Source organism: Canis lupus, chromosome 14 (genome assembly GCF_011100685.1).
Source record: "Canis lupus familiaris isolate Mischka breed German Shepherd chromosome 14, alternate assembly UU_Cfam_GSD_1.0, whole genome shotgun sequence".
NCBI classification, from domain to species: domain Eukaryota; kingdom Metazoa; phylum Chordata; class Mammalia; order Carnivora; family Canidae; genus Canis; species Canis lupus.
Window position 1 is genome coordinate 56,978,991 of NC_049235.1, and position 6,336 is coordinate 56,985,326.

The following is a 6,336-nucleotide window of genomic DNA, read 5'->3' on the forward strand; positions in this document are numbered from 1 at the left end:
TTGCTACCCAGCCAGTTTTAACTTTTGTTTCCTCATCTATAAAATGATTGTCTCATCCAAAAATAACTAACTTGGTACATAATGTTTCCCTGAATTTCCATTATGATAATCCTATAAAAAGAAGCAGCAAATCTAATTTGTTGTAACTTGTCTTTTATGGCTTCTGACAGACACCACATTCTATTCCAAGTACTCACAAGTTATCAGTTCAATCATTTGTTCCAAATGCTGCCCAAATTTGATATTAATCTAATTGTTTCAAACTTACAGTACCCACTTTTTTCTTTTTTAAAAACTGTTGAGAAAAATATATTTGTCTATATATTTAAACTATTGTGTTAAAGGAATGGCATGACTAATAAAGATGCACTATCTATGAGAACAAAATACGTGGGATTTGTAATGTGTTTTTATTGCTATTGTTTTTCTTGCAAAAGACATTAGACTGATTCTGAATTAGCTTGTGAATTATTCATTTGGTATCAAGTAGTAATGCCATTCACTTCCAATTGTCTGGTACTAGATTTAAACTTGAAGTAAAAAATTAGAGCCCAATTACTCTTCTTTACCTCTTATGAGGTGTTTCCAAGGAGCTCTAACTTATAGACAAGGTCAAAACATCTTCTTCATCATTCATTTAATAAATACTTATTGTATATACTTTATCCACAAAGTGCTGTGGGGTGAATTAAAACTTTAAAAAGTTTAGTTAATAAATGTATGATGTGATAAGAGAGTAAGAGATGCATAAATTCCTTAACTTAAATGGTAGTAGTAAGTTTAAGAAAAATATCGGTGTTAGGTCAGGACTTCATGGAGGAGGCAGCATTTCCTAGGTCTTTGAATAGTGATAAATTATGTAGAAGAAGAAGAGATATGGGGGGGCAGAAGGGGTACAGGGTTGATATGGGGAGGTACTTAGCCCAAAACCTCAGGAGCAAAGTTAGGAGTAAAAGTATCAGGCACTTATGGAATTTTTCCACTTAGGATGAATATTACAAAGGCTATAATGAAAGACAAATCTAAAGATTAAGGTTTGAATAATATTGTAGGAAGTGGTAAATTCCAGGCTAAAAACTTTGGGCTTTTTCTATAGGAAATGGGAACTCATTAAGGTGTTTACACGAGAAGTGACGTTATCATAGCTGCACTCCAGCTATGTCAGCAGTGATATTTTCAATAGATTTTAGAGGAAGAGTTTGAGAGACGGTTGATTAGTAAGAGTCCAAATGAGTAATGAGGAGGGATTGATTTACGTGGTGGCATAATATATTTTATTAATCAATATATCTGAGTATTTAATACCATGCTTTGTATGATAAACAAATCAAAGAAAATGTTCATTCAGTATCTTCTTAATTAAAACCCAAGCAAGACGTCACATTAAAGATTAATTAGGGTGAAGATAAAATTAAAAAATAATTCGACCATTACTGACATTAACGGGTACTTAGTTCATGGGTATAAATAAGAGACCTAAAAATCTCACAGTATTTCAGAAGCAAGTAGATATGAATAAAAAGATAATCTAAGGAAATCAGACCTCTGCCAATAAAAAGCAAAGCTGTGGTGGGCACTGCCAGTTGTCACCACAACATCCTTCTTCCTTTTCTTCCTTAGTACTAGAACCTACAAATTTATCAAAGCATGTGACCACCCAGAATCGAGGTTATACTTCCCAGCCTCCCTTGAAGCTAACTAGGGTCAGGTCATTAAATCCTGGCCAATGGAATTTAGCAAAAATATCCTGTATGATTTCTAGAAATTGTTCTTAAAGGGGAAAAAAGGTGTTCTGTCTTGAATCTTCCTTATCATTATCATTAGCGGGATTGTGGCCCTCATGATTGGAACTTGAGCATTGTCTTAAAAAGTCAAGTATTGAGGATAGCAAAGAAATTATCCAATTCTGTCTTTTTTTTCTTTTTTTTTTTTCTTTTTTTAAGATTTATTTATTTGTTTGAGAGAGAGAGAACATGAGCAGGAGGGGCAGGGGGAGAGGGAAGAAAGAATCTCAGACTCCACCCTGAGCAGAGGCCAATTCAAGGCTCAGTCTCACCACCCTGAGATCATGACCCGAGCAGAAACCAAGAGTCACACATTTTTTTTTTCCCAACACTTGCAACTATACCTAATCTTCAGAATTAATAATTTTCTAGATCTTGAAAGATATCACCACAACAAAAAAATTTTTTGTGGCTATGTATGGTGAAGAATCCTAACCAGACTTACCAGAACCATCATTTTGCAATATATACAAATATGAAATTTACTCTGTTGTACGCTTAAAACAAATATAACCTTATATGTCAAATTATACTTCAATAAAAGAGAATAGAACTGATAAGGAGAAGGGCTGGCATATAAGGAAAGGATGCTGGGCTGGGAGTTGGGAGACCAGCAGCTTACCCAACTTTGCCAACTATTTACATTTGGTCAAATCTCTTAACTTTTTGGTGTCACTCGTATCTTGTAGGCTGGCACTACTAATCCTTGTGCCTGCTTTAAATTTCAGTATAAATTGTAAGGATTAAATGATATCATAGCTATTAAAAAAGGATAAACTTATTTTTTAAAGAATTAATATTGTTCTAGTACTTTTTATTAAAATGATATCAAAACCAGGGATGTGGGATATGATTCTAGGGGACACTTCACCCCACAGCTGCCACAAGGGTGGTACTAAATGGGCATCTGTGGGGAGCAGAAAGAGGGAACAAAGAAAGAGAGTTTGCTTTATATAAATGTGTAAATCCAAATCTACATCCTTCACAAGATCCCCAGTGTTACAGACGTATGCTTTTCCTGTTGATCAAGTTGGTGTAGGTCATAAATCATGAATACGGGTCCCCACAAATCAAAGTACACAGTAAAACCTAGATATCTGGATAAACCTGTTCTACAAGGTGGGATTGGTCCCTGATGTACTCCTGGATTTGGAAGAGGCTTACCATCCTGGTAGCTTGGTAAATTAGCTTGGGATTACAAAAAAGGCCTCTCCCTGCTAGAATTGCCATTCAGGAGGTTTGGGTGAGAAAAGAATATGTAAGTGTAAGAGCAATTAATAAAGAAGTGGATTTTTAAAAGTACATTAAACTTTTTTGTCATCAACTTAAGAATTGTACAAATGGGTCTTCCTCACATAAGGTACTCAAGGATATGCTTCCTTGTTGCCCCAAAACACCCAGACTAGAGGATTAACTAAAGAAATATTTTTAAATTGAGGAACATGCTCTCCATGGCCTTAACCAAAGTCTAGAAGACTGAAGGGACCTAGGCCTGATCTATGAGGGGTTCCTGGCCTAGGAGACGAGGTAGGTCCATTGGCATGGGACAGCAATTGGGGCTTTTTTTACTCAGTCACATATTGGAGCTCGACATAGGCAAAAAGGAGTCTGCTTCAGCAATGATATTCAAAAGCCAGAGGCAGGGAAAAGTCTGGGCAGGAATTCTGCTTCCGGGAGGTCTGTGAGTGAGCGAGTAGTAGATCCCAGTAGACAAGCTCTGCACAGCCTGAGGGAGTCTGGAAACAGGGAGGGCTGGCTGGCAGGTGGACTGGCAATGAGTGGTGGGACTCCAGCTGGGACTGCAGCATGGGCCAGAGGGAGACTAGCAGCTGGAAGATGTCAGGTGCAAATCGAAAACGGAACTCAGAGTTGGAAAGCAAGATGGAGGCTTTGCAACAAATGCTGACCATCAAGACAAGGTTCGAGGTAGAAGGTTAGAGGAGCCAGCAATGAGGTGAATGGATCCTGAACTACTGATATGCATTGGTGTTTTTTTGACTCGGGCCTGGAATGAAGTTAACAGGGGGAGCCAACTGGCTTCATATCTGGAGCCCAGAGGACTTTGGGGAGAGGTAGACGACTAATCACAAACACTGAACAAGAACGACTCAGGCGTGCAACCAGGAAGCAGCTGTCCATGCAAACCCACTCAGTAGGCTTGGTTCTTTCCTGGCTTCCAAAGGTGCGCCTTAGGGCAGGCACTGTTGACTTTTCTGGTCGCCCTCAGAGTAACTTCTGGTCATGTTTATTCCCTAAACCAAGTTCTGATATTAAAATGACCAGTCCCACGTAATTGTAAAAACTTCCAACTCTATTTATACCAAATCTCCTCCTGCCTAGATCAGATCTGTTCGGAGGAATATCAGCTTTATTCCTGTTTCTATCTTATCCTTCTGTCACTCTTCCTCCAGCTTGCTAACCCATGGTTTCTGACTTCTCCCAAGATGGAGCTGGTGGGGTTTGGGGGGGATGAAGTAGCAGGAAAGATTTTATTCATCATACACTGTCATAGAGAACTGGGGATGACATTCTCCAGGCTGGCAGGTGTTTACAGCTCTAGTTCTTTTTTTGGGATGCTTTTTAAGGTTCTTTGGAGAGAAGCCCATTTCTGGGGAACACTTCTCCAAAGTGCCTGGGGTGGAGCGCGAAGCATCGCCCCTGGCTGATTGCCTACCCCAGGCCCTAGACATCCACGGTATGGCCCCAGCTTCTCTCTTCTGAGAGAATCTTGTTGGGGAAAACGTAAAGCTACCCCACCTGCTCTGCTCTATCTCTCCATTCCCTCATGTGAGAACGGAGAGAAAACTATCACATGTTCTTTCCTCTGCAAAATTCTGGAAGAACAGACTGCACCAATGCATTGGTTTCTCTCAACTCCGCCATCAGGGCAGCCAGCCAGCCACAGTCAGCTTCCTACCCTGTAATTTGTCTGGCTTGAGACTGTGTCCACTATGCCTTCCAAGTAGCAAGGGACACGTGCCAAGCTTTCCGAGTGGTTGCTTTGATGCCTACTTTCCTGAGCATAATCAAGAGGCAGAGGGTAGGGGACTCGCAGGTTCCTGATAGCTCTCCCCATAAACCCGCTTCTAATCTCCATGCCTGCCCTTTTCTACCTTCAACAAGGGTGAGGACCGACACAAATCTCCCATTGGACCATCTCCTTTGCAAGTCCCATGGGGTGCTCTCACAGCTCATTTCAAATAGGGGAGTGGTCTGCGCATACTTGTAAGGCTTCATCCAGCCCACGCTAAGGCTTTCATTAAATGCTTTCACTTTAGTATGCGATTAGAATCATGGACATCTAGGTTCTTGTTAAAGTTTACATTTTTATCAAGTTTTGGTAATTCTGATGAGTTTCTTATTATTGTTTCTGACATTGTTTCTGACAATCATTGGCTTACCTAAGAGATTCATTATCAGAAATTATGATGCTCACTGAACATGGTAGGACAGCACACTGGGGTGTTTGCCCAAAGGTACATCCCCACCCTGATATACTCACGCAGTCTCCCTTAAAAACAGTCACAGGTGACATTAAGTACCAAGAAGCCATCTTTTGCTGTGGAAGACTTAAATATCCCCATAGGAAGTTTCTCCCCACTACTTGGTCATAAAGAGACTCTTTTTTAAAAAATTCAAATTCTTCTTGATTGACGTATTTCAGGACATCTAATATGGTACAGTTTACTTTAGAACAGGAATGGTAGGGTCTTAGGCAACTAGACAGTGTTCCAAATTTCCATTGGCTAACTTTCAGGAAATTTGCTTAAACTATTCTGGGTGTGTATGCTATTATCCCACCTTTTTTTTTTTTTTTTTTTTTTCATCATGGGTAGCCATTGTTTTTTTGTTTTGTTTTGTTTTTTGTTTTTTGTTTTTTCCTATTTAAGTTGGTACATCTGCAAAGATTGTTACACAACATTCCAAGCTGACAATAATGCCATTAAAGATACCCTGCATGGCTGGAGAAACTTAAGGAATATAACAAGTAGGAAACATTTACTCTGTTGGTTTTTTTTTTTCTTTCTATTTTTGGTTTAATGGAAGTATAGCAATGGTTCAGCTCTATTGTAAAACCAGCAAACCAGCTTTCAGGAAAACCATAGAATAAGATATGAAAACTTTCCAAATAAATTATTCTTTTGCATTCAGGTTAAATAATTGGGGGGATTTTATAAGCTAATATCTAATTAACAGGCCCCTGATTGAGAGCTTTGCATCTCCTAATTTTGATCTTTGGACATCGCTTCATTGCAGACATGAAATAAAAAAACAGACACGTGGATACACTGTAGGAATGAGAGAGAGAGAGAGAGAGAGAGAGAGAGGTCTGCGGGAATGAGAGCAGGAGACCTGCAGTATTACCACCAAATACAAGTTGATGGTTGACATTCACAACTAATCACTTCATTCACTGAAAAATAATAAAGTCTCTACTCAGTTAATAAGATGATTCCAGTATTTTCCATGTATTGGGAGATATTACGTGTGTGGCAGTAGGAAAGAATAAAGAAGACGAAGGTGTTTGGTGTTGTAAGGCCTGTGTTTTCAA